The 20,691-nt window shown below is 40.4% G+C and overlaps 3 long non-coding RNA genes across 3 annotated transcripts; 1 reads left to right on the top strand and 2 right to left on the bottom strand.

Annotated features, from left to right (window-relative positions):
• On the top strand, positions 1,238-3,674 carry LOC110435076. The gene is made up of 2 exons (XR_002452738.1): positions 1,238-1,312; positions 3,197-3,674. It is a non-coding gene; the product is annotated as an uncharacterized LOC110435076 (long non-coding RNA).
• LOC110434976 lies at positions 7,624-8,818 on the bottom strand. The gene is made up of 2 exons (XR_002452610.1): positions 8,528-8,818; positions 7,624-8,449 (listed from the first exon to the last, which is right to left on the bottom strand). It is a non-coding gene; the product is annotated as an uncharacterized LOC110434976 (long non-coding RNA).
• On the bottom strand, positions 18,206-20,340 carry LOC110434403. The gene is made up of 2 exons (XR_002451900.1): positions 19,138-20,340; positions 18,206-18,748 (listed from the first exon to the last, which is right to left on the bottom strand). It is a non-coding gene; the product is annotated as an uncharacterized LOC110434403 (long non-coding RNA).

The following is a 20,691-nucleotide window of genomic DNA, read 5'->3' as shown; positions in this document are numbered from 1 at the left end:
AAAATAAAACGTATCTAGAGGGGGTGTTTCTTATGCGTGTGTGTCGTCCGTGCAAAATTTGTGCCTTGGGTGCCTGCCGGCCAGTCCTCCTTGGCGGCGAACTTGATGGTAGCTAGGGTCTTGTTTAGTTCTTGAGAAATTTTATAAAAATTGTTATATTTTTCATTATATTGAATCTTGCGGGATATATATAGAACATTAAATATAGATTAAAAAATAATTAATCACATAGTTTATTTAAATTTGTGAGATAATCTTTTAATCCTAGTTAGTTTATGATTGGATAATATTTGTTAAATACAAACGAAAGTGGTATAGTGTGTGTTTTATAATTTTTTTTTGCAACAAACAAGGTCTCGGTAGGTGGTCATCGTCGTCGTCGTCATCGGTCCACTGCATACCGTTGTCCGCGACAAGGACGACGACGCAGCTGATGCGACCTGTTCATGAGAAGCACCCGGAGGCGCATAGGACCGCCCGGCCGCACGGCGCACGCGACAGGGACAGTGGCCGGGTGTGCATTCTAGCGCTAATGAAGGCCTGAGTCCGGTCCGCATGCATACGCCGCGAGCGACTCTCAGGAGTCAGGACGAAGCAACGCCGTGGACACCCGCGGAGCATTGTTATCTCTAGAGTACTAGACTAGAGGCGAGACTTGGGCCTTGTTTCCAAATAATTTTGTAAAATCTTTTAAATTCTATTACATCGAATCTTTAGACGCATCCATAAAATATTAAATATAGACGAAAAGAAAAAACTAATTGTACAGTTTGGTCGGAATTGACGAGACGAATCTTTTGAGCCTAGTTAGTCCATGATTGGATAATATTTGTCAAATACAAACGAAAGTGCTACGGTATCGATTTCTCAAATTTTTTAGAACTAAACAATGCCTAGTTTCCAAAAACTTTTGCAAAAAGTTTTAGATTCCACGTCACATCAAATCTTGCGGCACATACATGAAGCATTAAATATAGATAAAAATAATAACTAATTGTACAGTTTACTTGTAATTTGCGAAACGAATTTTTTGAGCCTAGTTAATATATGATTAAATAATATTTATCAAATACAAATAAAAGTGCTATTATTTCTATTTTGTAAAAAAATTTAGAAGTAAACAAGGTTGGTGGAAGAAGCTACCAACCCCAGCGGAAGGAAACGGGAGGAAATGCATCAGCATGATCGCCCATAAATAGGAGATCTACACCCTGCTGTGGAACTCCAGCAGAAGATACTACTCTCCTTCATAGAATTACAGCGCTCCCCCCATCTCCTTCACAGCGCGCCCGAAGACAAACATCTACTAACCGTAAGTACAGATCTCCTTTTATTTAAAATTGTTCAAGCTGGTTCTTTACTTCTGTCAGGATCTTCAAAAGTCTTTTAAAATTTTACTCTCTATATCATAATTTAGAGAAATGATCTATTTGACTTTGTAAAATAGAAAGTTAGCTATTCCTTAATCTTTGGTGGCCATATACAACCAACCATTGGCACTAGGTACCTGATTTTGTAAGATAACAAGACTGTTGTGTATCTCTTATTTTTTTTTGAAAAGTTATCTATTTAACTAAATAGCTAAACAATGAAATTTTGTTACTAATTTTAGCCAAGCTCTTGAAGTTGCTCTTAGAGAAACTCCAACAGCTTTGCTATTCTTATTATGAAGACTTTTTAGAACTTGTATAGTAGAAAAATAGGCTCCAACAGATGTGCTATTTAGTTTTGTAAAATAGAAAGTTTGCTATTCTTGATTTTCGTTGGCCATATATAGCCAACCACTGACACTAACTATCTGATAGCAAGACTGTTGGGACCTCTTCTTTTTTAAGAAGTTGTCTATTTTATAAAATGGCTAAACATTAGAATTTAGCTACTAATTTTAGCCAAGCTCTTGAAGATGCTTAGCTCGCTACTCTTTACTGATACTCTATAAATCATTTTGATTTTCTTAATTCTTTGATTTTGAAATTAAACTTTCTTATTTTTAAAATAATTTTGGGTGGAGGCACGCTTTGTGTCAAATATGCATTTAATTAATTTTTTTTTTCATTTGAAATCATCCATAACTCCAAATATTCAATAACCCGTCGGCAGGTGTGGCCGGCCGTATGCGAACCTATGTTGCCACATCAACCAAAACCACATTTAAAACTAATTTAGAGGGTAATTTGTTTGGTTTTGGAAGTTAGTTAGATATGTTAAGGCACTAACTATAGAGTCTAAAGTTATTTATTATCTCGAACAATGTAGACTTAGAATCTAAATAAGACTTGGAGTCTTATTTTTTTTACCTCTTTCTTCAATAAATATGCTGCCACATCAGCAAAATACAATAAAAAACGTGTAATTTGAGTCTAGGGTGCTTGTTTAAATTCAGAAGTTGAGGAGACAAACGGACTTGAGTCCTTTTTTATGACGCTGGTTAGTTCAAAAGTGAACTAATCAACGTCATATACTATGGCCACCAAAAACCAAAAACTTTTTAAGATTCTCCGTGATATCGAATCTTACGGCACATGTATGGAGCATTAAATATAGATGAAAACAAAAACTAATTGCACAGTTTGTCTGTAAATCGCGAGACGAATCTTTTAAGTCTAGTTACTTCATGATTGAACAATGTTTGTTAAATAAAAACGAAAGTGCTACAGTAGCGAAATCCAAAAAAATTTCACAACTAAACAAGGCCTACGTATACTACAAGAGGACAACTAAACAAGGCCTACGTATACTACAAGAGGACAACTATAGAATTACTCAGGCCTTATTTAGATCTGAAAAGTTTTTAGATTTTGACACTATATTATTTTTGTTTTTTATTTGACAAACATTGTCCACTTGTGAAGTAACTAGGTTTAAAAGATTCGTCTCGTGATTTACAGACAAATTGTGTAATTAATTTTTATTTTCATCTATATTTAATGTTTCATGCATGTGTCATAAGATTCGATGTAACGGAGAATCTTGAAAAGTTTTTGGTTTTTGAGGTAAATTAAACAAGGCCTCATTTTTTTACTCTAGTCCTTATTTGGTTCATCAAATAATAAAACGAGAAGTACTTTGTGGATATTAATTTTAATTTATGTGATTGAAATAGAGGCCCTTAATTACCGTATCATTTAGGAGTACTACTTTAGCTCCACTTATCATCGTTGTGTCTCGACTACATGCATCTTGCTGCATTAATTAGCAGGACGATCACACCAAAGATGACAAAGTCGAAGAAGGAACGTAGAGCGAAGCGCAAGAAAATGATTAAACACGTTTGCAAAGTGATTGGGTGTACGATGACGGGAGCCAAGATTGGTTGTCTCGTTGCTGCTCCCCTATGTGGCCCGGCTGGTGCAGCTACATTTGCCCCGATTGGCGCAATGGCTGGGTTTGCACTCGGTGTGCGTTCGGTACTGAAGGACGACCTGATAGGGGATGTGGGCCCAACGGCTTATGATGTGTGCACCGACTGTATAAAGGAGATGTTGGACTGATGGTTTGTGCGGCTGATAGTTTAAACTGAATTATTCATGATTTGCATTTTTTGCATTGTTATTCCTACTAGATATGGATATCTAGTGTAAATAAATGTAAGCATAAATAAGTTGATTATGATTACAATGTTTTTTTACCATGAATATATAAAGTTTTCCTACTCCCAAAAGTAGTTACTCTCATCTTTAGTAAACAATACTGTGTATGTGTGCATATTTATTTGCCAGTTTGAGTATGTTTATATACTCGTTTTAAGATGCTCCAAATCTTACAACATGATTTTTTAAAAGAGCCCATATGTTTTAATATGTTACTATAATACCATTATAGTAGTATAAAAAATAAGTATTACCATGTAATTTATCTATACTTGCATACTTCACATACATACTATCGTAAATGTTCTAGAGTGATCATATACTTCATCTACACAGTACATACACTTCATCAAACCCCCATTCTCTCCTTCACCGCTCACCGAGCGCCTTCACTGCTTGGTGCACCCCTTGATTTTGTCGTGTTGTCCTAGCTCCACCTTAGCTGTGCCGCCCCCTCTCTCACCTTCCAAAGTTCTCTCTCTGTCGCCCCCAATCTCGACAACTTGACTCTCCTAGCCTAGCTATGTGCTTGCCTCTCTAACCGGATTTGGAGACATGTGTCCCTCTCTGTTGAGCTATCTAACCCAGCGGTCAACATGTTCATTTTTTTTCATCGTATGATCTACCCTTTGCTCATTCCTCTTCCTCTGTTCTCTGTCACCATGGAGCTTGGCGGAGAACCTCTGACTCGCTCCTCCCATACCTGTCGCACTCCCTACTGAATTCGCCATCTTTGCCACATGGAAAGCCAGTTGCCACTATCTCCAACCTTCAATCTGCTCTCATCGATATGCATCTAGCGGCTCCACTGACCCCCCTCACCTCCTATAAGAAAATGACGGTGAAGACACAGAGTAGTGCCTTCTGGTGAAAGTAGCAGGACTGGAAGGGGTGACTAGCACCATTCCCCTCTCGGGAATCTAATCGAAAAATGCGGAAGGCATAGAGCAGAAGCTACCACAAGGTTTATCAAGTGAAATCAAACCTTTTTCTCGCTTAGTTTAAGGACCACCTATCACACTCCAAAATTTAGATTTTGGGTTGTGAATAGAAAAAATTAAAATAAAAAAAGAAGAAATGATTTTATTATTTTCTTAAAATTTTCCAAGATTTAGATCGGTTATTGATAATTTGAAAATGCAAAATATGTGTTTTTTCTCAAACTTTTATAATTATAATTAATTGAAAGGGTGTTGCATTCATTTCTTTTCATAATTTTTATTGTGTGAAAAATGAATTAAAAAATTCGCTCAAGTCCCCAATAGGTTCTGTCCAAATTTCAAAAAGGAAATTGAAAAATTCTAAAAACATCCGTTTTCGTTTTGGGCCGAAATCTCTTCTTCCCTTTTCTTTTTTCTCCAATTCAAGTCCACAGACTCCCTCCCTCTCTGGGCCGAAACCAAGCCGGCCCGTTCTCTTTCTTTCCGCTACTGGGCTGGAAGCCCATGGCCTCTGCTCCTCTCCCCGCCTCCCTCTCCTTCCTACCTGGGCCGACGGCCTGTACCTCAGCCCAGATCACGCACCCCTCGGCCAGTGGGCCTTAGCCTAGCTGCAGCAGCAGCAGCAGCAGCCGCATCGACGTGTCCCCCGTCGCGGCGTTGCAGCCGTCGCTCGCCGTGTTGTCTCCCTATCCCTGCCGGCCAACTTGCCTCCATCGGTGTTGCAGTTGGATTGCAATTCAGCATCCCTGCACTTTCAACTCTTCTAGTTTTTACGATGCGTATGGTTTGGAAGCCTGGACATAGGTTGTGCATGGCTCCAGTGAGTGCATGACACTTGAGCGAGGGAACTGGAAATACGAGCGTGGCCAAGAGAGTCGATGTGAATGTTTGTTGCATACGGGTAATCTGGTTCGATAGCTCGACAGGGAAGTCATCCTTTAAGGGTGGGTGGACGTGAGGCCCAGCTTATTAGGCCAGTTGGGCCGGACCAAATTCGCGACACTGTAGCGATGAGGTACTTTAGCTTTGGAGTACTAAGTATTACTAGTTAACGAACGCTAGACCAGCTTAAAAGCATGAACATGGGATGCTAACTCCGAAATGATCTTTTTGCATGAAGCGAGGACGAAAGTGCAAAAAAGTTAATTACATTCAATCAACGTGTAGAGTGAGCCTTAGCCGTCATCTCGGGTCGGAGCATTACAAGGTAGAGCCAATTGTATTAATACTAACACCCTCACCATAATGTGCCATGTTCGTGGCTGTCATTATAACTTTTACTATTTTTCGATTTTAATATATAAAGAAGAAGATGTGCAAACCTTTTGTGTATTAAGAAAAAAACTATGCGAAAGCTCTAAATGTTTGGTTCTTGTCGTTTGGATGCTGTACAAAGAGAGAAATGACAGAGACTTCCAACGGCATACCAAATAATTTGAAGCCATATACAGTAGAAAATACATAGGCCTTGTTTAGTCTGTGAAATTTTTTGAGTTTAGATATGTAGCACTTTCGTTTGTATTTGACAATTATTGTCTAATTATAAACTAACTAAGCTCAAAAGATTTGCATCGTAAATTACAGTATTGTATAATTAGTTATTCTTTTTGTTTATATTTAATGCTTATGTATATGTCCAAAGATTCAATACGATGAGGAATAATCTTCAAAAATTTTGGAAGAAACAAGGCCGTAGTAAAAGAGGAAGTCATATCAAATTGGCTTAGCAAAAGAGTCAAAGGGACCGTTTGAAGCCATATTTATATTGCGAAAAGAGTGCAAGTCATGCATGCATACATGTACATATACATGTGATTGTGCCCGGTTGCCCCATCTGCTGGCAGAGCCATTATTATTAGCATTAGCATATATATAAAACGACATAGTATGCACATCATGTCGACATAAGCAAATTAACGGAAGCAACAGCATCAATTCATGTCTTTGCTATGCGTCCTGCTACTGAATACCAAATCAGATCCTAGTCAGACCGGGAACAATAGCAGCAACACAGGAGGAGGACGAGACACTCGACCAATAGAAACCGCGACGAAATGCAAAGTCTCCTTGGCGCACCGACCTTATCTGTGGATTTTTCACGTACGTATAAACATTGGCGGATCTAGAAACAGACCAAGAGGAGGGCTAAATAATATAGGCTAATTTTTTTTCTCGCTCAATCCAGTACACTAAGGCCTTGTTTAGTTCCATTTTTTTTTGCAAAATAGAAATAGTAGCATTTCCGTTTGTATTCGACAAATATTGTCTGATCATGGACTAACTAAGCTCAAAAGATTCGTCTCGCAAATTACAAGTAGATTGTGTAATTAGTTATTTATTTATCTATATTTAGTGCTTCATGTATGCGCCGCAAGATTCGATGTCATGGAAAATCTAAGAAATTTTGCAAAATATTTTAGGAACTAAACAAGGCCTAATAGATATAGCTAAGATTGATAATTCAATATTGATTCAAAGTGTTCAAAGACAAAGATTCATAAAATAAATATAAAAAAATACCAAATACATGAAGTCTTTTGTAAAAAAGAAAACATGTTAAAAAAAATTGAGCCCGAGAGGGGGGTTGCAGCCACCCAGCCCCCCTCGTGCGTCCGCCAATGCGTATAAAGTTTATGTCATCCGAGATTCTTTTTGAATTTTTTCACTATCCTACTAAAGAATACAAATAGAAACAAATGTTGGTTTTCTAAGCCGTAAAGTACTATTGCACAAATTATTTAACCATTTTAATAATGCGACCGTACCGGTTAACGAAAAAAAGAATTGTGTTCTTTTTTTAACCAGATGTACGAATAATGGTTTTATACTAGCAATGATTTTCAGTCGCCTTCTGATTGATGGAGTACTGTGGTCAATAACATTAACATGCATGACGATGGAAATCATGCCAAAAAGATGCATTTGTGGTGACCTCACCTTACCCAGTCGCGTTAGAGCCTGTGTACAGGGCCGGGGCTTTGAATCCTCATTTGACTTTTTCAATATAAGGAGGACCTAACCTTTGCAGTTGCAGGGGATAAGATAACTGGCATGACGTACATCTTTTTTAATCACTTGTAAAGTTGTAATCAAAAGCGATGGCCAACAGTGATGAATTTATTGTTCCACATATATAAAACAATATATACAAGCTCTGTTGCCGAGCAAACACCAATACAATTAATAAGCAGTCTATATTTTTTTTTAAAAAAATACCAATAGTAGCTTTAGATTTGGAATAGGCATTGAATTCAAAAAATACAAATGCAAGTAGAGTAGATGGACAGTGGAGGGAGGCCATGACTAGTTCTCTGCTAGTTGTCACCGTTCGGTTAGGGCGAGCACCGGCGAACTGCTTGACCTGTCGTTTTGTTGGAAGAACTTTTGGACCGGATGACTATCACTCACGCAGATAGGGATTGGGCAGCCAAGGTTAAGGAGTGGATATACAATTAGTTGCATTGGCAGTCAAAGTGAAGAGGAGGAAATGTTTGGAGTTGGTGTTGGTAACCAACATGCATGAATCATGACGAGAGTACGGAGAGTGGTTGGAATATATAATCACGGAGGAAGGGAGGGAGGCGGTGGAGCAGCACAGTCTCCTCCGGCATGCTTTAATTTCCTGCAAAACGGAACAACAGAAATGACTAGACAAACATGTAACTAATGTAATACACTCCTAATCATAAAGAAACAAAGCTACTGCGGGTAGATCGAGTGAGTATTCCATCCAAATCCAAATCAAAGGGAGCTAGGATTGGAAATCGATCGATCGATGCAGCGTATCGTTCCACGCTGAGGTACGGCAGGGTCCGCCCGTCCCGAATCCTCGATGGATTTGACGTTCATGGCGGCGGCGTCGACGGCTGCCTTCATAATTAGCCAACTGGCGGTGGCGGCGTTGACGGTGACGGTGACCTGCGGGAGCAGAATAATCTAGGGCGAGCGAGGAGGAAAACACTGACGGTGATGAATCGCGGGGCGGGGACGACGTACGTGCAGACGTACGGGGGCGCCGGAGAAGACGCCGTTGGTGTTGCGAATCACTCGGGGTCGGGGCCGCGGCGCGGGTGGAGCACTCCCGCACCCAGCGCGACGGCGGCGACGAGCCACAGCGCTTCTTCTCCGGCCACGCCGACGACGTTGACGCACGACGCGCCCGCGAGGAGCATGAGGAAGAACAGACGCTGGTCCATGACGCTCGCTCTCGATCGGTCAGCCTATGGAGTTGGAGATTGGAGTTGAGAGCCCCGGGCCGCCGGGGCCGGTCCGGTGTGTTCTTATAGCTAGCTAGTGAAGAGCTGGAGGCTTCCGACGCTTCGCGGAAGGGGATACCCGGGGTCGCCGTCGGCGTTTACGTCCAAGCGGTCAGTGCTGTGAACTGTGCAAATGGATCCACGATGTAAGCACGTTCGTTTGAGATTTTTTATCAAATCTATCATATATTTGGTAGAGTTTTTTTAATAATAAATTAGTAAACAATATTTAAGTCATATTATAAACTTTTGTAGAACACATGGCACTGTTCATATGAACGAGCATGCATCAAACCTAGCATGCACGCGGATCATCAACACTAGCGTACGTACGTACCTAGGGAAGCAGTGAACGTGATAGGGTTCGGACTTGGGCACTAGGTTATTTGACACACCGGTGCTATATCTGTGGTGGATCAACTCAGGCCTTGTTTGGATGTAGTCGGATTCATATCAATCCACATGTATTGAGGTGGATTGTAGTGGAATTTGAACTAAATTCCACCCTAATCCACACCAATACACATGGATTGAAGTGAATCCGACAACATCCAAACAAGGCCTCATCGGATAAGCTCTCTGGATCAAATAATCAGAGTTCGTTTTTCTTCATGTCGTCATGGTATCCTATAGGGAGCACCTTGAGGGTTGAATATCCCACCGACCTAAATTTAAGCAGTCATTCTTGTCAAGTGCCATGCACTCGGGTTGTGTGAACAGAACGACCGTGCAGCACGAATTTAGCCACGTCGCCAGGCCGCAGCCCTTGTTTCCACGGAACCCGACACTATGGCGACATGCCGTGTCTGAGAAAAGTCGTCGTCTACCTGGCATGACACGCCAGAACGTACGAAGCACCAACACACCCGGTGTTCAAAACTTCAAAGACTCCAGTGGCACGCAACGCAACCGGTGAAGGCGACTGTGACTGACCAAACAGTTGGAGTAGTTGACATGGTTCCCGTGCCCATGCTAGATTTCGAGTGACAATTCGCTTGGCTAAAAAGTGTGGCCGGAAGTATTATTTAAATTTATTCTAAGAAAGAAAAAACACCGCTGAATGACTAGCAGAATCAGCACATAAGCTCAAGTTTGCCCACATGTTTTAGATAATGATGATGAAGGCAATCTCAGGTTATTATGTTAACATCTATCAGCATCTAAACCCTGCAGGTGCACCAACAATGTAGATCCACCACCACCACAAAAAAAGTATCCTTGTTCGTGTCTACTCACTCTGTCTCACAATAATTGGCGTTTTAGGTTTTCGTATCACAAGTTAGACTATATTTATAAAAAATACCTTCAACATTTATATCTCTAAATAAATTTGTTAAAAAAAACTAGATTCAAAGATATTTCCGATGATACTAATTCTGTACCATAAATATTAATACTTTTTAGTATATATTTATTAAAAATATTTCTAAGAAAGCGAGAATGACAGTTATTTTGGGACGGATGGAGTAAATAATACTACCAATTATTTGTTTGGTGTTTGGTGTGGCCTGGTCCAAAAACCAAAAGATATGTTAATTGATCAAACTAACCTGAATCCTTAGAGCAGATTAAAATCCATTTTGAAAACGAAAAGAAATTGATGAACATTTTGATTTGCTGGACAAGTATATTTTTGTTTACAGAACATGTAATTTTTAGCTTCATGAAAAAATGGATATTGGGGGTTTACCTAAAAACTACACTAGCATCTTCCATGTAATGTACATCATGGAATTGAACACGTGAACAAGAAAAAAAAATCGAAGAAAACTTTATTCTTAGACCTTCACAAAAACGAGAAAAGCTTTTTATTTGAACTTAATAAAATGTAGTTAAAGAAAATGACAGAAAACTCTATCTTGATCCCACTTTGCCACAAAGCCGGCCCAACTACAATGAGCATATTCACTTGTGTGAAAAGTCATGGCTGAAAGTATTGTCCGCTGTTAGATTCAACAGTTAAGCTCAAACGAAGAAGACTAATTTCTTCCATTCGCATTTTACGAGGCCCATCCTGGTTTTCATGGCACGGGTAACACCAAGGGTGTGTTAAGGACACTCACAATGCAAGACTCTATCACAGAGTCTAAGACAATTAATTATATATTACTTACTATATTTGCTGATGTGACAGCGTATTTATTGAAGAAAGAAGTAGAAAAAATAAGACTCTAAGTTTTATTTAGACTCTAGGTCCTTCGAGATAATAAATAACTTTAGACTCTATGATAGAATCTGCATTGTGAGTGCCCTAAGGCCATCCTCACTAGGTTTCAGAGTCTATTTTTTAACACATCTGTATTTTGGAAATAGCGTAAAAAAGTTTTATTTTTCATCCACATAAAATTCTTTCCACTTTTATAAAACTCTTATTATCTTTTTTTATTAATATAGTGTCATATCAATATATTTAATATTTATAAAATTCTAATAAAATAATATTAAAACTGGCCTAAAGCCTAGAGCTCATATTGCTACCCTTGGGTTGGGCGTCCACCGTCCAGCACGGCGATCCTGGTTCCGTTGTTCGTGTCTGGATAACACTACCAATTATTTAATTAGTTTGGTGTGGCCTGGTCCAAAAGAAGTACGTACTTGGCAAAGGAGAAAATTTTATTCTTAGACCTTCACAAAAATGAGAGAGAGTTAATTAAAGAAAAAGACAGAAAATTCTAGCCTGGTCCAACTTTGCTTCAGGGCCGGCCCAACTACATCTTCCATTCCAATTTTATTAGGCCCATCCTGGCTTTCTCGGCACGGGCTAAACACCAGGTGTGTGCTAGAGGCTAGACCTCATCGCGCAACCATGAGCGTCCACCAGAGCGAGGAGGACCGTGCCGGCCGACGCCACGAACAGCGCCGCCGCGGAAGCCACCAAGATGACCCACCGGCGCGCCGACGAGACGACGACCGTGGTGTGAAGCGCGAGCACGAGGCCGGCGGCGGACAGGAGAGCCGCGAACGCGAACAGCACGGAGATTCCTCCGGTCCAGCCCCAGCGCCGCCGCTCGCGCTCGGTGTCGGTGTCGCCGCGGAGGAGGAAGAACAGGTTGGTCAGATCGACGGCGGCTGTGGCGGCCACGGCCACCGCCGTCTTCTTCGTGGAATCCCTCTGCGCCGCCGCTGAGGTGTTGATCTGATTCTGCAGCTGTATATAACCGGAGTCCGGCTGCTCGAGTACCTCGGAGTCGACGGTGTCTGACGCCTGGCTTGTTTCTTCGACCACGACGACGACCTGCAACGTCGTCGCCATGGGAACGCCTCCACTGTCACTTCCTCGGAACTCCGTGGCTTCTAGGTAATCAATGGTGTCCAAGACTGATCGAATCACCATTGTTCTAATCAGACACGCGCACAAACTAATATAAGCTGAGGGACAGAGCAAGAAATGGATGGCGTGCAGCCTTATAAAGGGCGTTGCAGATCGGTGAGTGGCAGAGTGTGGTGGTGACTCTACGGAGAACAAAGCAGTCGTCAAGTCAATTAGAAATGCATGAAACGCTGCAAGTGGTAGGTCAACGGTCTACAAGCTAGTGCCATCTCAACAGTAAACAATTCCTGAACATATATCCCAAAAGCTTGGCACAGCAGGTCTGATTTGGCGCGTGCAGTATCGGGAAATAAATTTTAGACATTTATAGGAGCGTCGAGAAACCGTATGCAGCGTGGAAAATTTTTTTGTTTTATGTAATGTAGCATTTTTATTTTAATTTGACAAATATTGTCTAATCATAGATTAAATGATTTACAGATAAACTGAGTAATTAGTTTTTTTTTCATTTATATATAATATTTTATGCATGTGACTGAAAATTTTGAAAAAGTTTTTGGTTTTTGAAGTGAATTAAACAAAGCCTTTTAGTGATGCGTGACTTGTTCATTTCGAGAGTACAAGAAGAATGTTGGTTGTGACGTGGGATGTGTACCGAACGCAACAACGCAACGTCAGTTGCTTGGCACCAATGGATAATACAGTCAGAAGAGGCGGCTGGCCGGCCGGCCTTGTGGCGGGTACACATTACACACACCGACACACCACCTCGTGCTGTTCGCTTGGCTGACAGTAATAGTTGAATCAGAGGTGGCTGGGTGGGATGAGTGGTTTCAGCCTCAATTTGTTTTCTAAGTACCATATAATGCAACGGTTTCAGGTTTCGTCGGGCAGAAATACGCGTTAGCAGCCACCATCCAGACCAAAACACACCGTGGCGACCCTCTGCGCTATCCGTAGCAACTTTAAAGTTACAAATACTACTTCTAAACTACAGTTTTTCCAGTATAATGGAATAGAATGCTCATATCATGTATTCAATGAGTACTTACTCCATTTTAGTTCTAAATTATAAACCATTGTTGGTCTTTGCTATAATACGTATACTACTATTTTACAATTTAGAATAGAGCAGAGCCAAGCAGTGGAGCTGCTGGGGCTCTAGCCCCACCCTACGGCTCTAGCCCACGTATATACTTAATTTTTTTTTCTTTGCGAGAATAGAAGAACATGCACAAATACAATAGCGTGAACGTGAAAAACTTCTGTACAGAAAAAGAAAGGAAAATTTGTCTTGGAAATCCATATGGTCCAAAGATGAACGAGAGAGCTAACTAGCTAGCTAGATCTCACAAACCACTTTTTTTTCCTACCCTAAACGATCTCACAAAGCAAGATTCAGAATAGCTCACAAAAATATCACAGAAGAACGGTCGACAGTCAAGAACACCACCACCGAGAGATGAACAGAGAGGTTTACCGGCCCGTCCACACAGAGAGCTGTTACTGGGATATGTCTATGCTTTGCTTGATCAGTTGGTCTCCAGAGGCTTGTTGCTGCCCTCGATGTTTCTTTTGTGTGTTGCTGTTGCTCTGTCCTTGAGTAGCTCAGGGTCAGGGAGACGTGACTCTCAGCTAATAGAATGGGAGAGGAGAGTCTAGCTGACCAGCTGGATTACTGAATTGGACAACAACGCAATTAAGTCGCTCTTCGTCGTCTTGCATATGCGTCGGCACGCTAGGAAAAACCAAGAGCTAACTGAAATGGAATGGAAGAAACCGATGTTACGAAAATTATATGTATATGTCAACCAAATTACTTTTACTTGCTTGCTTCAGGTTTTTTTTTTTGCGACGATTGGTTCAGTCGGTTTTGTGGGCGGATATTCGGACTTATTTCTTTTCACCTCTCTCGGATTGTGTTGTGGGCCGAATCATATATTGTTTGTGTTTTCTTTTTTTTCGCAACTTTTAGCCCACTAGTCTATCTATCCCTGAATTAGGGATTAGTAGTTCTGGACACTGGGGCATCAGTAACCCAAAAAAGAACGTAAGGTGAAATGGAGCACATATAATTGCAGCCCGCAACATACTGTAGCATTTCTCTCTCTCTCTCTCTTTGCGAAAAGGAGAGAGCTGCTTTCATTAAGGATGAACCAATACATGCCTGAGATACAAGCTGGTCAATACAAAAGGGAAAACGAGAATGCCAAATAGCACTATATATATACTCCCAGTTGCGCCTGTTGTAAAACATACGGACTTGATCCTAGAAGAAAAAGAGAAGGAGAAATACTAATCCTAGTCCGTTTGTATGTGGGCTCTTACCAAAACTCTTAGGCCTTGGCAAGACTATATATACGTGGGAGCTCTATGTTGTAATCACCAATATTTAGAGAAATAAAGTATAGTCTCCCTATCTTGTGTCTATTTGTTCTTCTACTTTCATCTACTATGTTGATCATGAGAGACGGAGAGGGAAATATCCTAACCGCTGGCAATATGTTTTAGGCACCTCATGAAGAGGATCATCATGAAGATGAAACCCAACACATTAAGCGCGCAAATCATAGTGTTGAGTATGCAGAATAATAAATTATCTCTTGTTTAGAAAATGACAAAGAGATACGATAATCTCACATTGTGAGAGTATTAGGAGAAAATAATAGTTGTCGACAACACAACCTCTATAATTGCAAATGTTTCTCTTATGAGAACCCGGATCCGAAAAACAAAGTCCATGGCAAAGTCGCTTGAAGCGATTATATCGGGTCAATAAAGAAAGCAATTGAGGTTAAATCTCCTACCAAGAAGAATTAAATGTTCCGCAATATCTCTGGCAAATGAAATGAATAAATATGAAATATGCAGTTAGTAAAGTGGATTATGAAAATCCATATAGTTTCTAAAGAACAGAAATCGCAACATATGAAAAATAAATCTCATACTAAATATTAAAAAGTCTAAGGTAGAATAATATATTCCTGAATGAATATTGAAGTCTCAAGAAGACTATGTCCTAGAAGGAATAGTCATTGAATGACTTTGTAGTGAATAACACTATCTCATTATGTATATCACATAATAAACTCTTATGTAGTAGAGAATATTTCTCATAGAAGAGAAATATTATTCAATAGAAATGAGAACATCCTTAAAGGATTTAATCCATGAAGGATTTACCAGTCGATTCTTAATAAGCACCATTAATCCCCGAAGTGAATGTAGACCCGAGAAAAAATAAATTGAGGAATTCTAAATACCATGAAGGTATCATCGAAATACTCAGAAAGTGTATATTGTGATTTTGGTACCATAGAAGGTATAAAAATAATGGTGATTTTGGTAACTGAATTATCCCCTAAATATCAAATGCAAGACTGGATTTACTGTTTAGTATAATCAAAATCTCGAAGATTTGTAGAATATATAATTAAAATCTATTAAACAATAATTATAAGTTTGATGCACTATCTAGAAGATATTGCATATTGTAAATTATTTACCCCATAATCCTCTGAAAGGATTTATTACCCTGAAGATAATTTTTATTTGTTTTGCACAACTAATAAGTGGTCATTTATATATGAAGTATATTGCTCTTGTTTATACCCATATAATTCATAGACGAATTATGAGCCAACTTTTTGAAAGATATAGTATTGTGGTACTGCATACCATTAATGAAGCACGCATTTGTGAACAATGTGATTTGAACAATAAAGTTCAAAATTTGACATTATTAGGAGGAGCATATTTTTATTAAATCTACCTTGAAGGTAAACCACTAGAATTACAAAGTCAAGTACATCATATTTGCTAAAACATTGAAGTTTATGCATAGATCATGAAGATAAATATCTATTCATGAAGAATAGAATATCCTGAAGAATACATGACCACGAAGGTTAAATGTTGTACTCTTTTTTCCTATGTGAGTTTTTACTTGAAGGTTTCTGACACAAGGTTTTTAATGAGATAACATGTGCAATACAATTAACGAATGCAATGTACTCTTTTCTCCAAGAACTTTGATTGGTACTTTTTTTGTTATAAAGTATTTATAAAATAAAGTAAATATATCTATATCTATATCTATATCTATATCTATATCTATATCTATATCTATATCTATATCTATATCTAGTATTATGGGTCTCTAAACTCTTTATCCATATAAAATATATAGTATTATGGGTCTTCAAACTCTTTATCCATATCTAATCCAAGAAATAATCCGTAATTAAAATCTCAAATAATTTATTATCCAAACTAATCTATATTTATATACCTATATTTGTATACCTATTTTGTGAGGACTTTTTGCTTTTCTTTATTTTTGTCTCCCCTTTTCTTGTTTTATTTCTTTGTCTCTCTTTTTTCTTGTAAGAATATAAAATAATTCACGATCGAAATCCTAAATAATTTATCATCCAATCCCATCTATATCTACTTACCTATGGATATTCTCACTTGTTTGGTCTCGTCTTTTTTATCTCCTGTTTTTTCTTGGTTCCGTGACCTTTTTGTTTCCCCTTTTTACATCCAGTTTCTTATAAGGCCCTTCCCCACCCCAAAAAAATTCATCCATCCCATCGAATCTTTGGCCACATGCATGGAACATTAAATGTAGATAAAAAAATAAACTAATTACACAGTTTGGTTAAAAATCGCGAGACGAATCTTTTAAGCCTAGTTAGTCTATGATTAGCCTTAAGTGCTACAGTAACCCACATATGCTAATGGTAGAAGACGAACTATGTAATTTGTTTTTTATTAGTTTTTAAAAACCCTTTCCGACATCCTTCCGACACATCCGATGTGACACCCAAAAATTTTTTCATCTCCAATCTAAACAGGGCCTAAATAGAAAAAAAATAATACATAAAGTATTATGGATCTTTGAACTCACCTCCGACTTGAGTCCATCCTCCACAACCACATGTCATGTCAACAAATTAACCTAATCCAAATTCGATATGATAATGCTTGTAGACTTGTAGTGCAAAGTAGTGTAATGGTTGTTTAACATTTGATTAGCAACAAATGAGAATATCCAGTAGTTGAATTCTTACTTTACCTAATCACAGTCTTTGAATTATGGTACATTGTACTGTGAGCATGGATTGAATGTCACTACATACATTTTGGTACTGGTGCAAGCATTAACATCACGTTTTCATCTTGTTTAAAAAGGAAGAAAGAAATTAACATTTCAGGATCAAGCATGCAATTCTCCATGCATGGTGGTAGCTAGCAGCTATCTTGGAAGCTGAAGCATGCAAAATGTGGGTTCTAGAAAGAAGACTAAACAAGGAGCAATAATCAATCAAAATTAAAAACTAAATGGGGCACACTTCTTATTAACCTGCTTTATTTGAGACAAAAAAAAGCATCATATATGATCATGCTTGGTGGCATGGTGCTGCACATATAGATAGCTATAGCCTATGGCACGAGTCCTTTTCTGCATCACTGATCAACCAAACTAAAGATATTTAGCTGCATGCATGTGATGTTCTTTGGCCAGTATATGGCTAGATGAACAGTCCTGAATCGACACAGGCGGAATGAGCACGGCCAGGCAAACCTTTCTGCCCACAAACACTATCGAGTCTCGCCCAATCTCAATTTAATATTATCATATATTAAGGTATTCTCACGACCCAAAAGTAGAGCCGAGGTAACCTACCCTTTGCGAAGATGGAATCGCCATTCGACTTCTACTGAAGACTAAGCATATCAGAGATATCAACCTACTCATACTAACATGGTAGAACTTAAGGGGGATACCTGGATAACAAGGAAATCACGCAACAAGGGTTTTCAACCAACTCCTAATTACTTAATGCACATCTCACAAAACTTACAATGTAAATAAGATCTGTAAAACTTGACATATATCAATGGCCACACTATATTCATGTCGAAATAGCAGCATTTAATTTGGACAGTGTTTTAACTCTTACGTATATTTTATCCTTCATTTCCAACAAGAAACACCAGCAGATTAATTTAAATAGCAGTCTCAATGGGTCTGGGGTTGATAAAAAAAATGCATGTCAATCAAGCAACATAAGAAATTAACGCAGTATTACCTAGCCGTGGCATGCGTATTCACAATCACAATACAACTGATCAGAGATACACAACAACAGGACAGCAGGCAGCTTGCACAAAATAATCCACAGCAGTTCCAGAGATTACGAAAGGGTTTAGCATCATACTTATAGGAGCAATCTTACAATCCATACGTTATGTACACACAAATACTCCAGTCTCATATATATCACACACACAACACAAAAAGGCAAGCATCGCGAAGAGAAGACCAAACAAAGCAAAAGTATTGTGATTGCTGGCGTGCCTCGTCTGATCCTAGCTAGAACATGTCCGCGAGAAGGAACTCGAGGCGAGCCGCCGCCGTCTCCAGCCAGGGCAGATCCACAGCAGCCATTGAGAGCAGAAGCAGGAGCACGGCAGCCATGAGGAGGAGAAAGTATACCATGACGTGCTCTGCGTTGGCTGCGAGGCTTGGCACTGTGGTGGATATGATCCCAGCGACTCCCCAGGCCGCCAGGTAGAGCGCGGCTCTGAACCGGCGGTTGTGGACGCCGGGAAAGACGCCGCGACGAGCGGCCGCACCGCGGTAGTCGTCGTCTGCTGCGACGCCGCCGTCGTTGTTCATAGCTGCATGCATGCGTTTGCGGTTTTAGTTCATTAAGCAACTCCAACCCACTTCCTAAACAAGTCCCTATTCTAAATTTAGAGACTACTTCAACCCACCTTATATTTGGACTCTCATTTTTCATGCCCTGCCAAATTAAAGTTCAGCCCCTCATATCTAAAACCTCTATCCTATACTTGTTTAAGAGGTGGGTTAGAATTGGTTCTTAATTTGAGCCCATACTTTTTTTTATCATAACATTTAAATAAAAATTTAAAGGTTTAATTTAGTAGTTGCTCAAGCTCGATCGGGATCGTCGAGCCATCGGATTCGGGAGTGGAAAGGGTGTGAGCAACCAGATCGATCAAGGGGGGAAGAAGAAGAAAACGAAGGGAGCTCTCTGCTTGCTTACCGGCGATGCGGGCGGGCGGCAGGAGAACGGAATACCGGCCCGCGTGGAAGGCCGCGCCCGCCGGTGCTCAGTGGACGTCGCGGGCTCGCTGGCAACTCCAATCCGGGGGGAGAAGAGGAGGAGGAGGAGGAAGGGGAAGTTTATAATTATACCCCTGGTGGCTGCTGCTGGTGTGCGCGCGGTGCCTCCTTGTGGAAAAAATGCACGGAAACAGGCTGCAGCGCAGCACGCAACAGTACAAGTAGGAACGATGCATGGACGGGTCCCATCAGCACAAAAGTTTGGGTGCGCCGGATCAAAAATGCATGGGAGATGATGCATAATGCAAAGCGAGACGGCCTTGAGCCTTTGGGCCGGAACCATCTTATCTTAGGAGGTAGTTTCTCATAATGGGCCGTTGGCATCCCAGGCCTATGGGCCGTCTATGCACTGCAGTCTGCAAGCCAACCGGGGCTGTAAATCGGATCCAAAATCGAAATTTCATTTACCACAGCAGGTCCATCCCGAACATGACACAAATCTCTTGCTTTAATGGCGGGGGGCGAGAATGGATCTTGAGAGAACAAATACAATAACGAGCGAAGAATCTGAAAAGCTTTGTACAGAAAATTGGTAAACTTGTCTGTAGTGCGAACAGGAACCAGAGATGTAGCAAGATCTCACAAAATCTCTTCGTTTTATTTTTTTTCCTTATATAAACATTTGACAGAGCAAGAGATTCAGAGTAGCTCACAAAAAATATCACACAAGAACGGCCGATCGACGACACAACTCAAGAACAAGAGGGGAGGCTTACCCGTCCACCCAGAGCAAGATATAGCTTGCTACTCCCTTGCCATGGCCGCACGGCGGCACGGGCTAGCTAGAACCTAGAAGGCCGCACATGCATGGCAGCCGGTCTGCTCGTCGTCGATGAAAGGCCGGCCGGCAAGCAGCAAACGCCATCGATGCCTGATCATCCGGATCCGGCCGGGGCTGCATCTCCTCACCGGCCAGTCACCACTGCAGCGCGATGAAGATGCAAGAAACACCGAGAGCTAGCTGTGCTAGCTATAGCCTGCTACCCGAGAGACGACTCCAATGTCTGTCTGTCTACTCTTCTGTATTCAATAATCGTCGATGGTTGTTGTTTCTTTCTGCAAATTGCCAGGGAGACGTGACTCTCAGCCAATGGGAGAGCAGGGTCAGGCTGGCAAGCTGGACTGACTTGGAAGCGATAAATGCCAGTTGCGGTTCGTCGTCGGCACGCGGCGCTGTCGGTTTTGTGGCTGCGATTTCCACTCATTTTTTTTCTCCTCTTTGCTTGTGTTATGGGCCGAATCATATATGGTTTGTGTTTTTTCACCACTTTCGGCCCACTAGACTGTCCATGTGTTAGGGATTTTAGTAGTCGAGCACTGGTCAGTGACCCAAAGGAGAACATAGAACTAAATGAACAACATATATAATCAGCCCACAACAAAGCATTTCTCTCTCTTTTTAAATTTATTTAGAGGTCAATAATTATCTCCCAAATGGTAATTACAACGTTTTCATTAACTTTTCTATGCTTGT

This window comes from Sorghum bicolor, chromosome 4 (assembly GCF_000003195.3).
Source record: "Sorghum bicolor cultivar BTx623 chromosome 4, Sorghum_bicolor_NCBIv3, whole genome shotgun sequence".
NCBI lineage: Eukaryota > Viridiplantae > Streptophyta > Magnoliopsida > Poales > Poaceae > Sorghum > Sorghum bicolor.
The sequence above is the reverse complement of the archived record's forward strand: the minus strand, read 5'-3'. Positions and strand labels throughout refer to the sequence as shown.